The sequence below is a fragment of the Lacerta agilis genome, chromosome 16, assembly GCF_009819535.1.
Source record: "Lacerta agilis isolate rLacAgi1 chromosome 16, rLacAgi1.pri, whole genome shotgun sequence".
In the NCBI taxonomy this organism is placed as follows: Eukaryota; Metazoa; Chordata; class Lepidosauria; order Squamata; family Lacertidae; genus Lacerta; species Lacerta agilis.
The window spans coordinates 12,756,448-12,780,719 of record NC_046327.1 but is presented as its reverse complement, the minus strand read 5'-3'; the positions used below and the strand labels follow the sequence as shown (position 1 = coordinate 12,780,719).

Below are 24,272 nucleotides of genomic sequence, written 5' to 3'. Positions count from 1 at the left end.
CACTCCGGCACTAGGCATGTACACTAGAAAGACACTTTTAGGCACTTCATGATGAGCTCATTAAAAACAAAACAAAACAAAAGTATCTTCTACCTCTTGGTATCAAAGAAACAGCTAGCACAAATAAAGCCACGGTTTCACTTTCAAATAGTTCAGAATTTAATAAGAAATAAAGTGTTATCCAAGGCTTGCAACAATATGACACAGGCTACAGCTACAGGTTGCTAATGGCACAACCGGAGAGTTTGAGAGCAGCATCAGAGGTCTGACGTCAGATGTCTTGCGTGTCGAGGTTCCAGGACAGCTCCCCCCTCCCCAATAATTCAGACGTCACACAGTCATTTAAGTTTTAAGGTTTTTGGCATAATTTTGGCCAGCACAACTTTATTTAAATACAACCAATGTGAGTGGTTGCTTAGGCATTGGTTCTGACTATCTGTCCCCTGCCCTGGGACAGAACTGACATCCACTAGCCAGCAAAGTCAGTAAGGGCAAACACCTATAGACCAGAGATCAGGAGCTGGGTGCCAGGCCCTCAGCTCTCCCCCAAATGCTCCCAGGGGCTCTTGCACGGCCCTACCCCCTTCTCGGGGGGTACGGAAAAAAGCAAGATGAGCCCCTGGATTCCTACCCTTGCAGCAGCATTTTGCAGGTAGGCCCAGCCAAATCCATACCCCTGCAGCAGCATACTTAGTGGCAGGCCCAGCCAATTCCTGATCCCTAGACCAACCAATTTTAACCAATGCCTAACCGCAACCTTACAAGTTGCGACAATTTGCTATGCAGTAGGCAAAAACCAAATGGCACCAGCCAATCAGCCAAATGGATAAAATTCCTACCAGGCCCCCGCTCCAAAGCAGGCGGCCCCATGACAGGCATAGCAAGGTCAAATGCAAAAGAAAAATTCCCTGAAGATAGGGAGGGTGGGTGGGAGATCCGTTGCATGCAGCAAAAGTGAAACCTAAAAGTCGCGTGCAAGAATTTAAACCACAATGCCTGTCAATCATTAACTTGCAACATGCTCATCTCCCCAGCAACCCAATGAGCCCAATCCAAACAGTGGTCATGCAAACTAACCCGCCCAGCAACTAGAGAGCTGTCCTGTTAACCCTTCCGCAAGCCGTGGTCTCCCTGAGTGGAGAACCCGCTTTGGCAAACAGTCAATTACCTCCTGCCAGCTTTTAAAGGCAAGATGTGGTGTACTCACTTGGGTAACTCTTTCTCCCTATGAGACTGGTTCACCTGGAAATGAGTGCTTCTCCAAGGGGCATTGGTTTATTCCCAGTGGTGGAGGCAGCGCCAAGTTATCAGTGATGTTCAGAAGCATGTTCTGTGGTTCCTCCTCCTCCAGCTGTCCAGCTTCCCTTTCTGGCTGGCTGATCTAGGGAACATGTCTCAAACTCCATGGATGGGACAGGAATGTCTCCCCTTCTCCAGCTTCTAAAGCACTGTTTCCCAAACTCGGGTCTCCAGCTGTTTCAGACTACAATTCCCATCATCCCTGACCACTGGTCTTGCTAGCTAGCAATGATGGGACTTGTAGTCCAAAACTAGCTAGAGACCCAGGTTTGGGAAAAACTGTTCTAAAGGCAAAGGACTGGGAGGGGGGGCATTCTTTCTCTCAGGCTTCCGCAGCCTCCACCTCTTCTTCTTTCTAATTTGACAGCAACTGGCACCCCAGCCTCAAGCCAGTCAGAACCGCGGGGCTCACAGCATGTGTCATATTACGAAAGGAATCCAGGGATTTGCCATGCTTTTGTCGACCTCTTTTGGGGGGTAGGGCCATGCAAGAGTCCCTGGGAGCATTTGGGGTGAGCTTGGGTCTGATCTTGGATCATTGCTCCCCCACAATGTTTACCTGTACTGACAATATGGTCAAGCCCAGTTGTGAGTGCTGCCCTGTTGAGGTCAGGTGCAAGCTAGTCAGGAACCAATGCATAAACCAGGGGTAGGCAACCCAAGGCTCGTGGGCTGGATGTGGCCCAATCGCCTTCTCAATCCGGCCCATGGATGGTCCGGGAATCAGCATGTTTTTACATAAACGGCCTCGGTCCTGTATACCTGTATACCTGAAGGAGCGTCTCCACCCCCATCATTCAGCCCGGACACTGAGATCCAGCGCCGAGGGCCTTCTGGCGGTTCCCTCACTGCGAGAAGCAAAACTACAGGGAACCAGGCAGAGGGCCTTCTCGGTAGTGGCGCCCGCCCTGTGGAACGCCCTCCCATCACAGGTCAGGGAAATAAACAACTACCTGACATTCAGAAAAAACCTGAAGGCAGCCCTTTTTAGGGAAGTTTTTAATGTTTGATATTTTTGTATTTGATTTCTGTTGGAAGCCGCCCAGAGTGGCTGGGGAAATCCAGCCAGATGGGCGGGGTACAAATAATAAATATTATTATTATTATTATTATTATTATAAGTAGAATGTGTCCTTTTATTTAAAATGCATCTCTGGGTTATTTATGGGGCATAGGAATTTGTTCATCCCCCCCCCCCAAAAAAAAATAGTCCGGCCCACCACATGGTGTGAGGTATGGTGGACCGACCCACAGCTGAAAAAGGTTGCTGACCCCTGACCTAAACAAACCACTGTAATCAATATTTGGCCAATTATTGGCCAAAATTATGCCAATAACCTAAAACTAATTTCCGTGTCAATTGTGTCTTTATTTATTAGGAAGCTCCTGGGGATCTTAACATGCAAAAGGATTTTATATCAAAACAGGTTGCCTGTTAATTGGTCACTAGGCTCTGGTCCATGAATTGCAGTTCAAGAGAAGTGGATCACATCTAAACAGAATTCACAAAGATCAAATTCCTTAAAAAAAGAGGAACATCTGTAAAAGGGGGGATACAGAGCAGGGTATCATTTGATGATTGTAGGGAATGGGGAGGAACCTATTTGCAAACCAATTGAGCATTTGAAAGATGCAACAGAACTGAGGTCGAACAGATTCCTGAAAAGATTCTCAGTTAATCTGCTGCTGCCCGTTAAAAAAAAAAAAAGTTCCCAATTACGTGAGTTCATGCCAGAATTCAGCCAATTGTTTAGACATATTCAGAGCCATTCCAAGGCAATTGTCTGCCTGAGGTGAAAAACAAACAAACAAACAAACACTCAACTCCCCCAATTCATAATGTTAGGTCAACTCATTTTGGCACGTGACGTAGAAAATGTAACAATAAATTAAATTATATTACAACTAAGCTGTCTAAGGCAGCTTAGGGTAGGGCCATAATACATGATTTAAACTATACAATGGAAATTAATGAAGTTTGCGTAAAAGTAAGCTAGTAAGTAAGTTGGTACCCCTGCTGGACAAAATGTTCCATTCGCTTGACCCATCCTTCTCTTCATATGTCTTCTTCTTAAAATAACTTTAACTGCATAAGGTACTCCAAATCGTAAGCATAGGCTAAGTGAGAAATCACTTCTGCAATGCATCCCATATTCAGTTGCACACACAGATCTCCATACAGCTCAAGATAGGATTATCTGAAATCCCATCAAGCAGTTAATTCAGGACTGAGTACCACTGTGCAGGGCCGGATTTAGGTTTGATGAGGCCCTAAGCTAATGAAGGTAATGGGGCCCTTTATATGTCCAGCTCTCCTTTGTCAACAACAAATTGTCATTATTTCTTGTGTTGAATATATGCTATATGGTAATTTATGGACCTAAGAGGTATCTAAAGCCATTTGCACCTGCAGAATGTAGGCACCCTATATCTAGAAACAAGCAAACCAGTGATATTTTAGGGAGCAGGCTAGCAAGCAGGGCCCATTACTTACATCATAGGAACCTACACAACACAAAACACTGTAGCTGTGTGTAGGTTTTATTTTATTTTAATTTTATTTTATATTTTGGAAATGTACATCCAGTTTTTTCCCTTTAATTTTTTTTGGGGGCGCCCAAGAGAGTGGGGCCCTAAGCTATAGCTTGTTTAGCTTATACATAAATCTGGCACTGCCAATGTGTTCAGCAGGGTCTACTCCCTAGGAACTGTGTTGCAGTTTAGAACATTTCCCCATCAATCATCATCTAAAGTAAGGGTAGAAAAGTTCAAGCACAGAGGCTGAATGTAGGCCTCCAGACTTGTTTGACCAACTCTCAGGCCACTCCCTGGGACGTGCCCCTCAGCTGTCCAGTCCAATGCCCTCTTTAAGAGCTTTCTGGCCCGATTGCAATGTACCCTTGAACCAAGATATTGTATTTTGCCTGAACACTGATCTAGTAAATGGATATGCATTTCCACGATGTCAAAAATGAAGGATGACATTTTGATACTACTCACAATGCTGTTTTCAATTTTAACCTATCCTTCAAATAGTTTCAGTTACAATCAAATTGGAGAATAGGCTGCACTCCCCCTCCCTCCGATGAATAACAATAGATGTATTTTCAAATATAACAATACCTCACGCGAGGAGCTTCAACAGTGGCGCTTAATAACGCTGAAAAGATAGTAACGGAACAACACACAGCTCTTAATCTGTGGTTTCCTTTTAAGGTACCAGCAGACAAGTTGCATTGTCGTGCTGCTGTTTTAGCTACTTGTTTTGTTGCTTGTTAGGCATTTTTCTGCTTCTGCACAGCAAGCTATGTTCTCTTTTTGTCTAGTATCATAAATTACCAGCCACGAGAGCTTCATCTCTCAGGGAACAAAAAGAGCAGGCTTTGCGTACCCTTTTGCAGCAGAGCACGGCACGTACTTCATTAAAGATGGGGTCGGCTATTTCAGATGTTACAGTTTAAACTAATAAAGGAAAGCTACTCTTTAAATAATTGTGATGCCTATGGAAAAAAACCCTATCAGCAAAAAGATTGCTTTCCCTGTTTAAAAAAAAAGCAAACTTTTGCTATGCATTTTTGTGCCAAATTAACCATAACAGGCAGAGTCCCAAATATCCCTCCCCAACAGGAAGAAAAACAAGACTATTTTGGTGCTTTTCTTTCAGAGCAAAAATTAGCAGGAAGAATCACAAAACATCCTGGCCCTAAGATCGTCTCGTGGCGAAGGAAATATTTTTACGAAGGAGTGGTATATTATCTCTATCAGTAGATAAGGGCCAGATCAGTTTCTGCAACCTGGTCCAGTTGTTTTGGACTACAGCTCCCATGAGCGCCAGACAGATAGTTCTAATGGCCCAGGGCTGATAGAAGCTGGGCTAGATAGAATAGAATAGAAAGTAAATATAAATATTACAAGTACAGGTGGGTAGCCGTGTTGGTCTGCCATAGTCGAAACAAAATAGAAAATTCTTTCCAGTAGCACCTTAGAGACCAACTGAGTTTGTTCTTGGTATGAGCTTTCGTGTGCATGCACACGAAAGCTCATACCAAGAACAAACTCAGTTGGTCTCTAAGGTGCTACTGGAAAGAGTTTTCTATTTTGTTATAAATATTACAAGTTCCTACAAGGCACAAAGGGGGAAAGTTATGGCAAGCGGTTAGAGCCACATTGGTGAGTCTTTCATCATTTCAGGAGAGCTTCAAAGACTCAGCTCAACCTGAGGGTGTCTAGCATAGTGCTCTAAACCCCAGCCGTAGGCTCTGTGGATATAGAGTCTGTTAAAATACTCTGTACTACTTCCCCTAGTGTGGAATAGAAGAACTGTGTGTAAAGATTAGCTCTCAAGTCCTCCAGAAACACAGAGGAAGACCAATTACCATGCTAAAGAGTATATCCTCTCTTCTTCTTCTTCTTCTTCTTCTTCTTCTTCTTCTTCTTCTTCTTCTTCTTCTTCTTCTTCTTCCCAAGGAATACATTGTATTTTTAAGAGAGATAATAGGCCACAAATCTCTGTATTCACTTTCAGATGCTTTGTAGCAGACTTCGGTTTCCAAGAATTGTCGCCAGGAATCTACACTTACAACATAGTAACGGGAAAGCTGGCAGAGTTGTTTGGACAATGATGGAACTTGCTCAAGAAATAAATAAAATAAAATAATAAAAGGACAACCACACTTTGTCCCCCTTGTTTAATCTTCCTGGGCATAGGTAAAGTCCAGCAGAGCTGTTCATGAGTTGGTGACCGTGTATAACCCTACCGAACGCTGTAGCTGACTTGACTCCAAAAGCTGTGTACATTCAAGAACTCTGTCAGAATGATAAACTGATGAAAAGATATCCAAATATGCAATTCCAGCACCAGACATGCAGGCAGAAATGTCCCAACTCATAGCAAAAAGCTTGGATTTCATATATGAGAGGTTCAAGGAGCTGTCCAGCCTTGTGCAGAAACGAGGACAACAAAAGAAGACCACCAATGTAAGGGAACATTCATGCCCTTCATTGTACTAAATCAGGACATGTTTCGACTCTACCAGTAATCCTGTAAAGCATCCGGTTATTAAATATTAAATATTTAATTTAAATATGCAGTTATTTAATATTTAAATATTGATTATTTAAGTTTTGATGCTTTGTTATATTGCTTTAATTCTTCTATTGCATGTAACATACTTTTATTGTATATTTATTTTGCAATATGTATTAGTGTTCTTTTCTGGAGTCTTTTAGGCCAAACCATTAAATACTAAGGAAAACAAAGTTACTTAAACCTGGAAAACTGTTCCCATTGTGTGATGGACCTCTTTCCAAAGAATGTGAGATGTAACTGAGAGAGTTAACTTCTCTCCAGCTAGATAATGCCATCAGCAAAGAGCACAGCTTTATCTATAGTAGTTAATAGTATTAGTATTAGTATACTGCCCCATACCTGCAGGTCTCAGGGCGGTTTACAAGATAAAATCACTCAATAAAAACATAAAATAAAAGTTTCAAGTAACTTACAATTCAGTACTTAAACAAGTCAGACCTATCTTAGCGGTCTTAAAAACAGACTTCTCAATCCAGTGCATAAAGGTAAAGGTAAAGGGACCCCTGACCATTAGGTCCAGTCACGGACGACTCTGGGGTTGCGGCGCTCATCACGCTTTACTGGCTGAGGGAGCCGGGGTACAGCTTCCGGGTCATGTGGCCAGCATGACTAAGCCACTTCTGGTGAACCAGAGCAGCGCACAGAAACGTCGCTTACCACCCGCGTCCCCAATCCAGTGTGCATCATTCAGACAGAGTGTAAGTGGGAATCCTTCCAGGCCACAACTTGCCATGAATGCACTGTATCCTGAAATACCATTTAGCCATTTACTGAACTCAACTTTAGTGCTGACAAAGCTCTTTGCTCCAATGACTATGCATGGAAGAGTCTCGAGGATTGAATTTCCACCTAGGGTTTGTTTTCCTGAGCCTCCACGGGACAGGAGGTGCAGGAGCTGCAACTCTGGAGAGCTGTAATGAGTCTACAGGTAATTGTGCAAGATCCCATGGAGATTACTTATTACAACTGACAGTACAACTTACATTTCCTGCTGGCATAACTGCCACTAAGAGGATGCAGAGACAGCACAAAATTGAATTTTATACTATACTGCTGAAGGGGTTTTGTGTTGTTGTTGTTTTAATTGGATACTTTCTAGAGATTAATAGTGATGCACTCCATGGATTCAATTCATGGATATAATTTCCTGTTTTCAGAATATTAAAGAGAAGAAGAGGAGGAGGAGGAGGAGTTTGGACTTGATATCCCACCTTTCACTCCCCTTAAGGAGTCTAAAAGTGACTAACATTCTCCTTTCCCTTCCTCCCCCACAACAAATGCTCTGTGAGGTGAGTGAGGCCGAGAGACTTCAGAGAAGTGTGTTTAGCCCAAGGTCACCCAGCAGCTGCATGTGGAGGAGCAGGGACGCGAACCCAGTTCACCAGATTACGAGTCTACCACTCTTAACCACTACACCACACTGGCTGGTGTAGGAATACCAAGAGGAATACCAAGAGGGTGACTCTGTGGATTGGGAAGTAGAGATTCAGTAGGGGTGCAACAAGTATATTCCTAGCCATGGAAGTCATTGGGTGCATAGCACTGGGGGAGCCACATGCACACAGTGTAACTTAATTCATGGGCTAATTCTGAAGATAAATGAGAGGATCAATACATTCATTTCCATGCTCCAATGTGCTGCAAAAATTGATAATAATAAAGCGTATCCCAAACATTTTAATTCAAAATACCAGAAACTTGGATGTTTGCATTATAATTCTTCTATATAGGAGTTCAACTATGTTTTTATTTAAGGGATTGTAGGGAGCATGTGACTCTCCAGATTCACCTGGATTACAACTCCCATCATCCAGACAATTGGTCATATTGGCTGGGACTTTATTATTTTATTGGACCCCAGAAAAAAGTAACAAGATCAAACAATACGTGTATGTTGGACTTTTAACTGGAAAAGCCTCAAAACCAGTTTAGCACTTGGAGCGGTGTCCAGCTACGCTTCCTCTGCGTTTTCCTGCTTCTCCAGTGCTTTTGCAGAGTTTTTCAAACTTCAAACTTCTTTCTTCTTCTTGCGCAACGGTATGTGTGCCTTTCGTGCCAGCAATTAAACTCCCACAACGTTTGGGTTGTTTCAAAGTAAGCAAGCTTTAATTACAAGCATATAAATCACGGACACTCTCTGGGAGATACGGACAACATGTCTGCTGCTCCGGTTCAGTCAAAAGTGAAAGTAAGACTGACCAGGAAATAATGGGTGCGTCACATAAATCACAAAGACATTGCATACAGCAGATCCCCCGGATGTTGTGACACATTCTCTTCCCTGTGGGAGGGGCGAACTGTTGAGCTTCTTTAACCCTGAAAGCTCTAAACCTCACAATGTATGATATTTTACATTTGTAACCCCCCCCCAAAGACTTCAAGCTGGGTTGTGTAAAAGGTAAAGCAGACCAACACACACAAACACAGGGTTACAGAATAAAATCCAGACATTTATAAGTAGTCTCATGTGATACAAATAATAGTACTGTCAACTCCCTAGGTTATCAGAATAAGCATCTCTTTTGACTAGTGCTTTAAAAAAAAAGTTTTTAAAAAAGTTCTGGTACTCACCATGAACTTGTCACTATAAGTGCCACATTTTAAACATTGGGGTGGTACTACATACCCTTGAGTACCCCCCAGAAAGCACTGCTCATAACCATTTGTTAAAATGAGTCTTCATACGCTGACATCTCCGTAAATGGGGAAATCACCAGAGAAAAAGCCCCTCTGCCCGAATTCTCACTAGACTTGGGAGGATCCATTCTTTTCAGGCCATGTTTGAAATCTGAATGAAATGGCCAGCTTCTGAAACTGATCCTAAAACAGTTTGGGTCTCTTCCCCCCCCCCCCGCCCAGCATACACTTCCCTGGGAGTAAAATTGGCCAGTAAATTGATCTACAGTCAATCAGGGAAATGGTGGATTTTTATATATATATGTATATTTGCCATCTGGATAATTAATCCAGTTTTGCAGATTAATCACAAATTGGGGCACAGGAATAATTCACTTCCAAACTTGTAATGCCGTCAGCCTATCCCGCAATCGAGGTGCAGATGTCCAGACTTTGTTTGGAGCAGATATCTCGGCAAATATCCTCGTACACTTTAAACAGGAATATTGTTCTTTTTCTCTCTCCCAGCCCCCGCATGTTGTTGTTATTATTATCATTACTATTATTATTATTTGAATTTATATACTGTCCAATAGATACTTGGAGGTCTCAGGGCGGTTCACAGAATAATACCAAAATAGAAAACCATAAAATACATAATGAAAATAAAAACAATAACCCAATAACCCCCACCCCCCCAAAAAAACCCACATTTTTTTTTAAAAAAATGGGCATAGGATCCTCACAATATTTAAAGTAAGACAATTAACAAACCTGGACAAGAGCCACTCGCTGGAAAGACCATGGTCTCAGAAATATTTATTTATTGGCAACCAAATTGCCTAGGTGCCTTTTTTCTGATACAAAGACAAAAATAGCTTTGAAATAAGAGTGGGAGGGGGGAATTTGCCATGTGCGCAAATGGCAAGGGGGTTGCAGAGAAGGTGCAAGGTATATAAACACATGCCATATTCTTTACCATGTATCGTTACAGTTCCCAATGGAGCTTGTCTGAAAACCTGGCCCCACACAGGCACTTAACCAAGATGCGCCAGCAGCATAATTTGCACCCAATGATGCACGTGCAAGACTAGTAGGGGGAAGTGGAGCGTTGCCGGTGTGACCAATTGCTCAGATAATTGTGCAGAACTGTTGACAGGCATTCCATTAGCAGCAGATTGCCCCTATTTAACTGGCAGCTGTGGTACAGCCAAGGCTCCTGCTGCTTGCAAGGGCTTACTTTGAATACACAATGCCAATTACATAGGCCGAACTCTTCAGGTCTTTTGACAGGTACCCTCGAGATTTCCGCAATTAATTTTATTATGCACTTTCTGCCTAAAATGCCCTTGGAAGTAGGGAAAAGTTGTCTAGTATACGTCTGGGAGGCTGTGTGTGTGTGTGTGTGTAAGGAGTCCTTCGATGGGTGGGTGTGCAGAGGGAACAGGGAGACGTGGCGCTGGAGTTCATTTGGAGACATGAAGTGCAGAGCACTGCAGAAAGAACTTGAGCTACTCATTAGCTGCATTTAAAATTACAAGAGATCCATGTGCAGAAGCGGAGTCAACCTGATAGTCCTGATGTACTCTTGGAACAATTGGAGGAGGGTGGATTTGCATTTAGCACTCACAGCAGTAGCTTTAATTATGCCAAGTATCTCACAATCACAAGTTTGCCACTGCTGTTCCAGGAGAAGGAGAGACATCATCTTAACAATGAGCCCAAGATAAAGTAAGAAATACCAGTGAATATACATGCAGCTCCCCTTCGATTCTGTTACAGGGACACAAAGTTGTTTGGCAGTTCTTAATCATTCTCTGATCCAGCGTGCTTTCTCCTAAAACCTTACAGTTCCACGTAGCTCAAACAGCCCTTTGGTTAAATCCAATGGCCAATTGTCAGCAACCATACTATGGTTTCAGGATACAGCAGTGATCTGGACACTGAATTGGAGACTACGGAGTCATCAACAAAGGAACCCAGACCAGGTTCTAGGTTCTGCAACCTGATCAGGGAACCAATGTCCCCAAACCAGGTACCCTATTGAACTTGATGCTAAAGCTCCAGAATTAGGAACATCACGGGGGACTTCTTATGGTCCCGAGGAACTAAGTGTCTCCCATTGTACCTTGCTAAGTTCAGCGGCACAGGAAGCACACCAGGTAGGAAGGACACAGGAGAAGGAAAAAGGGAATACGGCCCAAAGAGGTGAACTAGAGGCAGAGGCCAGAAAGACTTCAGATCACTCCCAAACATGGTTGGAACAAGTCGGTCACTATGAGCTCTCCTTGGAATGGCAACAACTGACCTGCCGCAATGGGCAACACAACAGGATTAACTTCTAGAACACCCGAGGGGGGCGGGTGGCATTAAATGAACTTATTATGCTAGGACAGGCATAGGCAACCTTCGGCTCTCCAGATGTTTTGGCCTACAACTCCCATGATCCCTAGCTAACAGGACCAGTGGTCAGGGATGATGGGAATTGTAGTCCGAAACATCTGGAGAGCCGAAGGTTGCCTATGCCTGTGCTAGGACATTATTGCTTACATCTGAAGTCAAAATACTTTAAATGTCACCTTAGCAGTGACCAATCGCCAGAAAGCACAGTGAACTGACAATGAATGAATCCTCTACAGGACATCAACCTTTTCCATCCTGGAACGGTATCCATCATAATTTTTTTTTGGGGGGGGGTGAATGAATTTGGGGACAGCTGAAAGGCAAATGCCACTGTTTGAACACCCTTACAAATGGCAATTCAGTCCTGCCATTTGTGAGATCATATATATTTATGTAAAAAAAAAACCTTGTTGAGAGTGGAACACACACACACACACACACACAAATCTTTTCTGCTGTTGAGATATTAAAAAACAATTGCTGGATTTGTAGCTAGCTCATTTAATTAAAAAAGGAAAAGGTCCTTAATTAATATGAGCATGATTTGGATAGCTTGGTTCATTTGTCATCCTTTCGCAAAAGAATTTAATCATTTATGGAGTTCACAAGGAATAGTTAATAAAAGGATCCACTTATTTTTAAATAATTAAATAAAGCACAGCTTTAGAATTTACCCTTAAGTTGCCACTGAAAAACGAAAGCCTTGGATGAAAACAGTTTTTTTAAAAATAATGGGGTTTTATTCTCATCCCTAAATTCCTTGTAAGACCAGATGTTTATCATGCATGTTTGCGTCAAGCAACTACAAGTTCTGAAAACAAAAGTCACCATGTGCTCAGAAAGATAGTCTAACGAACAAACATAAAAAGAACTGCGAGAATGTCTACGGATTTGCATCCAAGACAACTTTGTTCTCTGTTGTTTACATCATTTCACAAGCATGCAAATTATTGTTTGCCCAAGTAAATGACTTCAGGTAAAATTGTTGAAAGGATTTCAGATTGCTTTGCATTTGGCTGATACAAGACGAGGAAGACTTATGCCAGGGCAGTTCCTACTGCCTTTTTACACATTTGCTATGCTTTTAACATCAATCCAAAGTTTTTGAGCAAGACACAGTCTGAAGTCTTTGTGAGCTTACCGTAAAGCAAAGTACTTTTCATGTTCTTCATTCAAGCTTGGACGTACATCGAGAGACCCACGAGAAGCAAAGTTCTGTATTTTGTAGTGTTTCCAGAAGGATCTCCTGTTAGAAAACAAAGAAGAACTCTTAAGAATTTGTGGAGAGCGCACCAGTTTCTTTATAACTTCTGTGTTACTCAATCCATACAAATAATAATCCAGCTTCTGCTATACCTTCCAGGTTCATGATCAGGCGAGTTAAAACAACACGCTGCTCATTTGCACCACATTTGAGGAGGCTGGTTGCTGCTAACCAGTGTGAGGAAGAGGTCATGACAACATTGTCAGTGTTGATGACTTTTGTCCTACTCAGGTGCCAAAAGTAAAAGAATGTGTCTTGCCAAATGCAAGGTGGTTCTTTTTATGAGATTCAGAAGCAATACAAACACAAGTGAGTGAGAAGATTAAATATTTTATTCCAAGCAGCAAGCATTATATACATTACCAAGCAAGCACTTCGATCTGCCACTGGGAAGCCCTCAAGAAGTGGCAAAGTGACCCCCAGGTAGTCTCAAGTTGCATGAGCTTCTGGCCATGAGTTCGTACACGAACTTCCAAGCTATGCCTCAAAACCATCTGATTTATAGATTATTGATAGCTAGCCTGTATGGCTTGCCCAATTGCCTATGTGCAGATTATTCATTAGCTAGCTCCCTCCTCCCAGTGGCGGAGCAAGCCAATCGGGAGGGGCCAGCCACCCAGGGGCGGGGCCAGCTGGGGCAGGACGCTCTGCGGGGCCTCTAAGGGGTCTGCCTGCCTCCCCCACTCAGCCACCCTACAGCTGGGGGGGCAGCAGGCAGACCGTTTGGGGCAGCGCGGAGCCTGCAGGCGCCTAAGCCACCATGTCACTCATGGCTCGGGCAGGCTGCAGACCCCGTGGTGAGTGCCACCCCCTCATTTTGTTACCCCAGTGGTGACACCCGGGGCAGCTCGCCCCCACCACACCCCTTTCCAATACCGCACATTCCTCCAAACAATGTCTAACATCAAAGAAGGTCAAAAGGTACCCTGCATTATCACTTCTTCCTTCCACCAGATTATGCATTAAAGGCTGCTCTTAGCCATCAAAGAGTAGAACAAGAGATAGAGGGAAAGTAAACAGAGATGACCAAGTTAGATGACTTATCTCCTCGAAATACAATTGTCTTCCGGATAAATCGCCCCTACAGATTGTCATTGCTGGGATTTCCATGTGTCTTCTTTCCCCCCCGACACAACCTCTTTTTCAGGTGTTAAAATTTGGGACAAATTGTATTTATTTGCTCTGAATGGCATATTGATTGAAAACTGCTTTTGAACACTCTGGCCATACTTTCTGGATGATACATGTAGACATAACTGGTGGTTGAAGACTTGCTTTCCTCTTCACTTCTCCTGCCCCCCTCAGCAATATGTCACAACTTCTATAGCCTATTTAAAATGAGAGTCGTCATAGCACCCTCTTTTTTGCTCTTCAAAATATGGCAACCATTGTCATTTACTGCAATAAGGGAGCAGGGTGGGGGGGTAATCATAGTGAGATGTTCAGATTTGAAATCTGTATGTTTCGACAAAAAATTAAGTTAGGGTAAGATTTTAGTTTGGTTCTCAAAAAGAGAACCTTTTTAAAAGAAAGACAAAACTCCAACTCTGCTGCAGCAGATACGAAAAGCAAAGTAGGCTCAGGTATGAAAGGGTAGGAAGTAGGGCAGAGGAAGCAGTTGCTGAGTCATGCTCATGTGCTGACAGCAACATCTAAACCTGCAACCAACACTTCCCTCTCCATAAAGGTAAAGGTAAAGATACGCCTGACCATCAGATCCAGTCGTGGACGACTCTGGGGTTGCGCGCTCATCTCGCACTACAGTGGTACCTCTGGTTACGTACTTAATTCGTTCTGGTGATCTGTTCTTAACCTGAAGCACCACTTTAGCTAATGGGACCTCCCGCTGCTGCTGCTCCACCAGAGCACGATTTCTGTTCTTATCCTGAAGCAAAGTTCTTAACCTGAAGGGTTATTTCTGGGTTAGCGGAGTATGTAACCTGAAGCGTATGTAACCTGAAGTGTATGTAACCCGAGGTACCACTGTATAGTCCGAGGGAGCGGGCGTTTGTCCGCAGACAGCTTCCGGGTCATGTGGCCAGCATGACTAAGCCGCTTCTGGCAAACCACAGCAGCGCACGGAAACACCGTTTACCTTCCCGCCAGAGCGGTATCTATTTATCTACTTGCACTTTGACGTGCTTTCAAACTGCTAGGTTGGCAGGAGCAGGGACTGAACAAAGGGAGCTCACCCCGTTGCAGGGATTCGAACCACTGACCTTCTTATCGGCAAGCCCTAGGCTCTGTGGTTTAGACCACAGCACCACCCATGTCCCTTCCCTCTCCACAGCCTTAGATCAATCTTACCTGACAGAAAAATTTAACAAGAAATCTTAAAACACCAAAACACTCCTGACAAAAAGGTTAGGAGTCAACTCACTGCAATGACTATCTGCATCCCCAAGTCGTATCTGATGTTTGTATGTCCACTTTCAGTTCTGTATATTTCCTGTTACCATTTGATTCTCTCTTTGCTCTCCCTAACATATTCAGAAGCAGAATTTCACACGTTACCCCTCTCCCCATTTCCAGACCAGTAATTAGAACCATGCACCTGAATGCATATGTACCAACTCTAATCAACAGTTGCTCTTTAAGAATCTTTCTTTTTCTAATATGTCAGGCGGGAGGGGGAACCTGAAATCAAGAAACTGTGCTGAACTATATTAGCCGGACATCAGCTTTCCTATTTCAGCAACCTAAGGCTTTTGTATCTGATGGCACAGTTCCTCATTAAGCATCTCTCTCTCTCTTCGGTATATGCAAATATGATGAGATTCTCACTCTTGCATAAGCCAATTAATTTACAGGATGAATAATAAGCATGGCAATCAGAAGAGCGCACTTAACACTGGTCGTCTTTGATATGGGACTGTGCATGTGCCCTTTCCCCCTTCAATTAATAGCTGATGGTCACTTTGCCAACTGTGCTACTGCTGGAGTCACAGAATCATAGAACAGTAGAGTTGGAAGAGACTCAAAGGGTCATTTGGTCCAACTCCCTGCAGGAAATTGGAAAGACACAAGGTAGCTAATTTTTTTAAAAAAAATTAGGATGCTACACAAAGCTATATATACACATCTTGTGATCAGCACACACAACAAGTAACTATCCTCTCTAGTTATTGCACATCTTTGATTTTGTAATGCAGTTCTCAGATCAAACAAATACCAAAGTCTTCATTTAATGACAAAATGTCTTTAGAAATATGTGCTTGGCAATAAATATCTGTATAAACTCTTACTTTGTGAAAAAAAGGTCAAAACAGTATTTAATACTTTAATTAGTATCTTTATTCTGGTGCAGATATTTCTTCTTCTTTTTTTACTACAGTGTAATTCAGAAAAAGGATGAAACAGATTTATGAACATGCAAGTCTGACACAGAGCAGAAACTGACTGAATAATTCATTCCTAACAGCAGCCATAGCGCAGCTTGATTAACACCCTGCACGGTTCTCCCTTAAGGATGTTCAGAACCCACTTCTGAAATTTCTCTGAGCTTCTCCAAACTCATAGCGCATTCCTCAAAACTCCAACCTAGGTTTGCCTGAGAAGGAATCTCAAGATTCACCAATTAATTTTTATTTGTAAGAAACGTTAAACTGAGGATCCAGAATGCAAAGCTTAAATGTGTAGGCTCAGCCTGGGTGCGGTTTGTCTAAGCCATTCCAGAAAGTATCCAGGTTAAATTTTGTCTGCATACCTCATCAAATAGGTATTTAGTAGCAGTGGTTAATGTTCTGGGCCTCACTATCACACCACAAGAAATAGGATGTGCCCCACAAAAGCCGTGGCAGCTTCATATTGCGAAGATGTGTTGGCAATAGTGAAGCAAATGCCTTTGAAAGAAACTTGTTCGCCTTCCTGGATTTGAGGAATCTGTGATAAGTGAACAAAGACTGAACATAGTACTAATGCTGACTACTAAAGCTAGTAGACAATGGAACCCTATAAGTACTCTCTGCCATGATTCACTGTTCTGTTGCCAGCGTCAGAAAACTGGGCTACGTTGGGTCGCTGACGTAACCCAGTTAAGCACCTGTTACCCATTTACTTGTTTGTTAAGCACATCTTCAAAGTTTCTTCTCATGCATCTGTAATGTGTCAAATGCATTCTGATGCTATATGAAGTGCAATTCCCATAGAAGCCAGGATCTGAGGTTCTCAGAAATTCAGATATTACAATGTTGGCATCTAATTAAATAGGTTAGACAGGCCCGCTGCTCTCCCTAAAGCACAAAACTCTTCAGACCCAGTTGCCTGAAAGCCAATTAGTAAAGACGTTGCTCGTTGTGTTCTGGGAACTAAGGCTATGATCTGAAAAGCAGAGTGATATAAATATTAATACTTTCACTTGCTGTTCTGACATCTCACTAGTCTGAAACAATAGGCCTGCTATCTTGCGCGAGGGAACATCTTTTAAGTCATAAGTTCAGATGACAGATTGGGTCCAGGTCATAAACTAAGTTGACAAGGAAAACCCATTAGCATTCTTGACTCTCAAAGATGCCATAATGTTTAAAGAAATGAAGACAAGTTATAGGTTCACATTAGAATTTGAAACACAGTAGAATGGAGACACAACCTCAAAAATATGTCAAAGGTCTCATTCACATAACCATTATAAGCCAGCTAAGCAGATGCATGTACCTCATATTGAGGTCAGACTGTTGCCCCATGTAGTCCAGTGCTGTCTATTCTGATTGGGACTGCATCTTTAAGGTATCACATATTTCCTAACTCTGCTGAGTTCTTTTGAACTACAGGTGGTGGGGATTAATCCTGCACCATCTACATCATGCAGGGAATAAGCTCTGTCATTGAGCTATGTGAAACACGGGGAGGTTATGTAGTTTTTTAGTCGTTTGTACCACCCACACACCCACACAAAACCTACCTGAGTTCCAATATGCACATTATTATTAGCAATTCCTGCTCCATTAAATCCAAAGAGAGTTTGCAATCTACTTCTATCAAAGGACTGCAGCCTTGAAAGCCTTTGATATGTTCTAAGTCCTCCAGTGCTGCTAATCAATCACAGGTTTGGGACTATGAAATCATTTTTCATTTCTTTTCTATCCACTTTTCACCGGAGGTCTCTCGAACTCAACAAAGAGCTTTGCTTATTGCCACCAACTAGCATCTGGTAAGAAAAGTCACAAGTTTAGCCACTGATGATGCTATAAACTTTGTGGCAGTACTAGAACTTCCTTTGACTAGATTTTCTACCAAATTTCACCTCAAAAAATTATGAGGTGAATTTGGACATTAGGTGAAAGATTCAGAGAAATCTTTAAAGTGTTGGAGATTTGTATATATAGCAGTAGAATGCAGAACCAAATAGTCTAGTATGGCTTCTGATTGAGGTAATAAAGAAAATTTGGGCTTATTACTCCTTAGAAACAAAGCCATCCTGAGTAGAAGCTTGTGGTCAAGGAGGATTCATGAGGTAAACATTAACAGTAACTCCCTGGAGGAGGAAGGAAGTAAAGCCTGAGAAATAATGTACATGTCCACAAAGAGCAATTTAAGAAATAACCAGCAAAGGGAACAATAGGTTGCCTTTCTGATTACCCTCTCCCCACTGGTCCAGGTAAGGGAATACAAAGGTTCTTGCTTTACTTCCAACACAAGGAAGGGAATTAGCATTAATAAGACTAACACAATTTCTTGGAATGGGTTCCGCAGGTAATAACATAATCAGCTAGATGTCACAGACCTGAAGCCAGGAGTAGCCAATGTGGTACTCTCCAGATAGTGTGGACTACAAATCCCATCATACTTGAACATTGTCCATACTGGTTTGGGCTGATGCAAATTGTAGTTCACACCACGTTCAGCTACCCTTGCATTCATCATGTATTAACAGCCAAGGTTGGCCCAATAATGAGGCAGAGTGATGCAATTGTCTTAGGTGGTGGAGCATGGGAGCTGCAAAATTGTGCTCCCCAAACTCCTCCTGCTCACTTCATTGCAACTTGGTGTCTCCAAGTGCCCCACAATTTCATTATTATCTTAGCTGTGTGGCTAACCAGCCACCCGGTGGGGCAAAACTCTTCACCACCCCCTTCTTCCGTTACCTCACCACGAGAAAAGGTCAACAAGGTCCTTCAGAGCATGGCAGCCAGCAGAGTGCCTGAGCTGCTATACCAGTCAGAAAGGCTGTTTTAAATGTATAATTGGTGTGGGTTTTTTGGCATTTTTTAAAATTTGTTGATACTTCAAAGATATACAGAAATACATACCCATCAAAGTGCCTTTTTGTAATATACTGAGATAGAATATTTTTTTTTAAAGGTGACAGAAAACATTTAAAACTTTCTAGCCACCACAGTAAATTGCGACAGGTCAGGCAGTCTCCTGGCCAACTCACCCATAAGGCCATGGTGGCTATCACGGAGCAAGGCAAGGCAGGGGGCAGGCAGCAGAAGGCCCTACCACTGCCACTAATGTGGCAGCAAAGATATAAATGTTGTAGGAATTCTAAGGTCTTAAATAAAGAATAAATGTTGATAATTGCACAAGGTAAACACACATATGTAAGTATATAAACCACATGTCTAAAATAGTACAGGAGAGCAATCTAAAAGCCATCTTGGCTCGCCTAAAGATTCTAAATATTTCCTCTGCCTCCTGAGAACAGGTAGGCAGGTAGCAATCAGGGGAAGTTCCTGAAGGGATTCCTCACCTGTTTATCTATGAACCTCCTTTGCATTAATTGCTATTGTTTGCCCAGATGCTCTGCATTGAGGGATGTCCGACAGGCATCCTGATTGTCTTATCAAATAGTAATGTTATGTATAAACTATGTTTGGAACTATGTAAGGTAAAGGTAAAGGGACCCCTGACCATCAGGTCCAGTCGTGTCCGACTCTGGGGTTGCGGCGCTCATCTCGCTCTATAGGCCGAGGGAGCCGGCGTTTGTCCGTAGACAGCTTCCGGGTCATGTGGCCAGCATGACAAAGCTGCTTCTGGCGAACCAGGGCAGCGCACGGAAACGCCGTTTACCTTCCCGCTGGAGCGGTCCCTATTTATCTACTTGCACTTTGACATGCTTTCGAACTGCTAGGTGGGCAGGAGCTGGGACCGAGCAACGGGAGCTCACCCCGTGGCAGGGATTCGAACTGCCGACCTTCTGATCAGCAAGCCCTAGGCTCAGTGGTTTAACCCACAGCGCCACCTGGGTCCCTTTGGAACTATGTAAAACTTGCTAAATCCTCAGAAATAGCACACCTTGGCTTGCCTGAGCCACAGTAACCCCACCTTGCGTGTGATGTAATTTCTGGCTTTTTGTAGAGGGGGTGTCCTTCTCCTCCACGCCAAAATGCACACCCTTAAAAGAGATGTTTCTTCTTAGTTCTGTGTCTCTCTTGCCTCCTTGCAGGGAGGGGAGGTAACTCTGTTGCGACAGAAAAATAAAGATCTGCCTTGCTTTCACTGCATCCTGCCTCCATCCATTCATCTCTGGCCGATCATGGACTTAGGGGACTCAGTCCCTTGGGGAGATGAGCAGCAAAAGCCAACCACCTCTATTTTTTTTCTATACCAGTAAAAAGAAGACGAGAATGAAGAGGGGCAAGGAGAAGATGAATATGGCACTGGGGCAGGAGTGGTGCTGGAGGCATGATTAAGATGGGGGTTGGGGGAACGGCACTTATGTTGAAAGCTTTTAACAACTACCTGTTCCTCTGCTATTGAAGAAAATGTTGCAATGGTGGTTCCTTATTGAGGAAAAACTCAACAAAAAAACTTTCTCAAGGAAAGAGGAAGCTATTGATTTACCAGGCCCTTTCCTATTTACCCATACCAAGGAATGGGGACAGAAAAGCTTTCTCCACAAAGAAGCCAGTTCAAAATTGGGGCTGTCGTGCTTCTTTGTGCTACAGTGGCGACCATCCACTCCCATTTTGTCTCATCACCCTATATTCACTTCGGCAGTAATTTCCGTCAATAAGGAGAGCTTTTCAACGTGCCCATAGAGTATTACTTCAGCATGGTGACATCCTGTAATAGGAGGAAGCTTTTAGTGTGGGCTTCAAAGAATTCTACCACTCCCACTGCCGGCAGCAATTGGCCAATTTACAGAAATTGGCCCATAGGAAGGAAAAGAATGAAAGAGATATGGGAGACTTGAAAAAAAAAGAAATGAGAGAGAAAGGGTAGGATAGTCCTTAATCATTCATTTCTCAAGTCTTTCCAGAGAAGGACACTTCCCAAATCTTCTGAAAGTGAAGCTTAATGGGGTGTTTTTTTTCTAAAAAGAAGAAGGGGGGGGGGAGACAATTCCTAAAGGTAGAACTCAAGGAATTATATATTTTGTGCATACTGTTAGTTAATGTCTTCACTGTAGGTCATAGCAAAAGCAACACCTTCATTCTCAACATAATTAATGTTGAAGCATTTGCTCTGCCAAACATTTCATAAAGCAATGACCACATGTCACTCCAATTTGTTTGGGGAATAGAGTAAAAGGGTCTGTCTAAAGCTGGAATGAAATGTTTTATGGCAGGGTGCCAGGGGAGGGGAGATTCTCTTTCTTAGGGTTACAATCAACCATATTATTAAAAGCTTCTTCTTCTTTTTAAGGACATAACATCTGTTTAATTCCCCTGGTGGCTGCAATACTTAAGACGGTTTTTCCAGAGGTTGCAGTTCTAACATCTACAAATTATAGAGAATTAATCAATGGCCACAACCCTTTGTCAATATTGGCATGTTATAGCTCATAATGTTCCCTTGCTGATAGACTCAAATGCTCCTTTAGATCAACAACAACAACATTTATTTACCCCAAAATGATCCATAGATGGTATTTAACTCCAAGCAGATTGGCTAAGATATATAAGGTGGAATCAGACTTGTGTTGGAAATGTAAAGAAGTAGAAGGAACCATTTTCCATATGTGGTGGATATGCAAAAAAGTTAAAGTATATTGGGAAATGATATATAATGTGATAAAAAAATGTTCCAAACAACCCCCACGCAAAAGAGACATTTATGCTAGCAATTGTTCAGAGTTTCCTAGGAGTCAGAAAAAACAGCAGTGGCTCATATTCTGCTACCCCAACAATGGAAAGTAAGAGAGGTTCTGAGTAAAGGAGATTGGCAACTTAAGATGATAGAATATGCAGAATTAGCAAGTAGAATAAGAGAAGAATTAAAGATGACTGGAATTTCTTTGTTGAGTATATTGAAAATAATTCTGTACAGCTAAAAATGCTGGCAGTATTAAAGTAATTCAAGAGCATAACATAGTTTGAACTGATGTAAGATAGGAGAATTAAATTATTTGGATATATTAAAATATGCAGGAATGGTGGATAAGTTAAATGAACCTTGGAAGGGAAGGGAGGGAAGTCAATGAATGTATGGTAGAATAAAAGATGCTCCAGAGAAGCGGACACGGGGCAATAGATTCAAACTACAAGAAAGAAGATTCCACCTAAACAATAGGAAGAACTTCCTGACAGTAAGAGCTGGTCGACAGTGGAATTTGCTGCCAAGGAGTGTGGTGGAGTCTCCTTTTTTGGAGGTCTTTAAGCGGAGGCTTGGCAGCAATCTATCAGGAATGCTTTGATGTTGTTTCCTGCTTGGCGGGGGGTTGGACTGGATGGCCCTTGTTGTCTCTTCCAACTCTACGATTCTATGATTAATTTGAAATGTAAAATTGGAAAAATTAATAAAAAATATTTTACAAAAATGTGTATTTATTTTTCCGAATGTCGAAATATGAGAAGCTCAAAAGTCTGACCTGAAGTCTGACTGTTTCTCCTGGGCAAGATTATCCATCTGAACCCTGCATGTTTATGTATGAAGCAATTTTAAGGCTGACTTCTGTCCTCCTTCCTAGAGATGAGTACTGTGATATCAAAGATCTTGAACTTTATGCTGTGAGCCACCCTGAGATCTTCATATGAAGGGCAGTATACGAGTTTCAGAAATTAATAAATTATTTCTCTCTCCGAAAGATTAGTACATGGAAGAAGTCACCCACAAAAGCCACATTTCTAGAACTTATGGTTGTAGAGAAAACCCTCAGATGTATTGTGTAAGAATAATCAGGTCTGTCTTGAGTACCAATTATGTTGGGGAGGAATATGTGATTTGTAGATGAATCATGCCAATTGATTTTAGAGTTCTAAATCAGCAGTGGGAGAAGACCGGTCTGTAGGCCAAATCAGGCCCTGCAGGGGGTCTTAATCTGGGCCACGTGGCAGGGAAAGAAGTGGCTGTAAAGGAACAATTTGAAGTCTTAAAGTGTGTTCCTGATTGTTCCTTAACTGCAAAGCTTGTTATAAGCACTGATCAGCTGATTGCAATGACAGTCATTTAGGCAGCCCCCATCTGTACCCCCAAGTGTTGACGCAACCCAGTAAGTGACTCAGAGACAAGTGCAGGTGAAAATTGGCCACAACTTTCCCAACATGCAGGCAAAGGTGGGATTGGCAACAGCGTTTTGCAGAGGGGGCCAGATCTGCTTCTGATCTGAAGCCCAACCATAATCATGGCACACTTGCCAGATATCCTCTTGAAAGTCACCTAGCTCCGAGGTCCCAACAAGGCATAAAGCCAAGTGAATGAGACCACTGGAAGGTTCAAGATGGCTACTGATCAGCCCCACCCACCCAACTAGGGCCTGGGGCTATTCACCTCTCAAGGACCCCTGAAGGGCACCCCCATTTTGAGCCACCCTAACTGATGCCATTCCTGTCAAGTTGCGAAAGAGAAGACATGCCTAGGAAAACTTTGCTTCCCATTGGGAGAAACCTCCCTGTCCTGCACCAGTTGTGGCTGAGAATAAAATTCCTTTTTAACTAGGGACTGCAGAAAGTGCTAGTGGAAGTTTCTAAATTGAGGGCATGGAGAGTTTTCCTTTGCTAAGAAAGAGTCAAAGTCTTTTGTAATCTGGAATGAATTGTATACTTTTCTTTCTTTCTTTCTTTTTTTGAAGTCTCAACATGTAACCAAAGACAGTATGTGAAGAGGTGTTCTATAACTTTTTGGGACTCCTTTTCAATGCTAATTCAAACACATACTCTCCCAGCTGTAGTCCGAAGTGTTGCAGTTCCAGGAACACAAATGATTTATCTCTGCGTATGTTGTTGACCCCAATATGTCTTCACTCATCACCACCTCACCTCACACATATGGCTCCCCAATATTTTAGGCATCTCAACTTTCCCCTCGTTCTCTCTTTTTAAAAATATAACTCCATCCTCTGCATTCTGCAGCTGCTGCTAATGTCAAGTTTTCATAATTTATTACAGCATATTACAATTCTGATTTTTTTTGACACAACTCCATCTACAAGCGTGTAATTTAAGCAACATCTCAAACATCCATATTTATATACCACTGCTTGCCTTGCTAGAAATGCTAATAAGCATATCATTATTCCATCTGTCTCAAACTAGGTGTCAGTACGAATTTCTGTTATCAGTAGCAATACATTTCCACAAATGCAATTTCTAAGATTAAAAACTTTATCAATTGATGTGTGTGATTTCTGAATTGACTCCTTTTAGCATTTTACATCTTTCCTCTTCATCAAACAAATCTTTACACCAGCTTTCATGAAAAAGTGTTGAAAATGAAATG

The 24,272-nt window shown here is 42.4% G+C and overlaps 1 protein-coding gene across 3 annotated transcripts in view; it reads right to left on the bottom strand.

Annotated features, from left to right (window-relative positions):
* The window catches only part of LINGO2 (leucine rich repeat and Ig domain containing 2), a 580,298-nt gene that overhangs the window by 461,527 nt on the left and 94,499 nt on the right, over positions 1–24,272 (bottom strand). For all 3 annotated transcript variants that reach the window (XM_033173427.1, XM_033173426.1, XM_033173425.1), the window contains exon 2: positions 12,549–12,653. The gene's annotated coding sequence lies outside the window, so the exon portion shown is untranslated. The remainder of the gene's footprint in view (positions 1–12,548; positions 12,654–24,272) is intronic.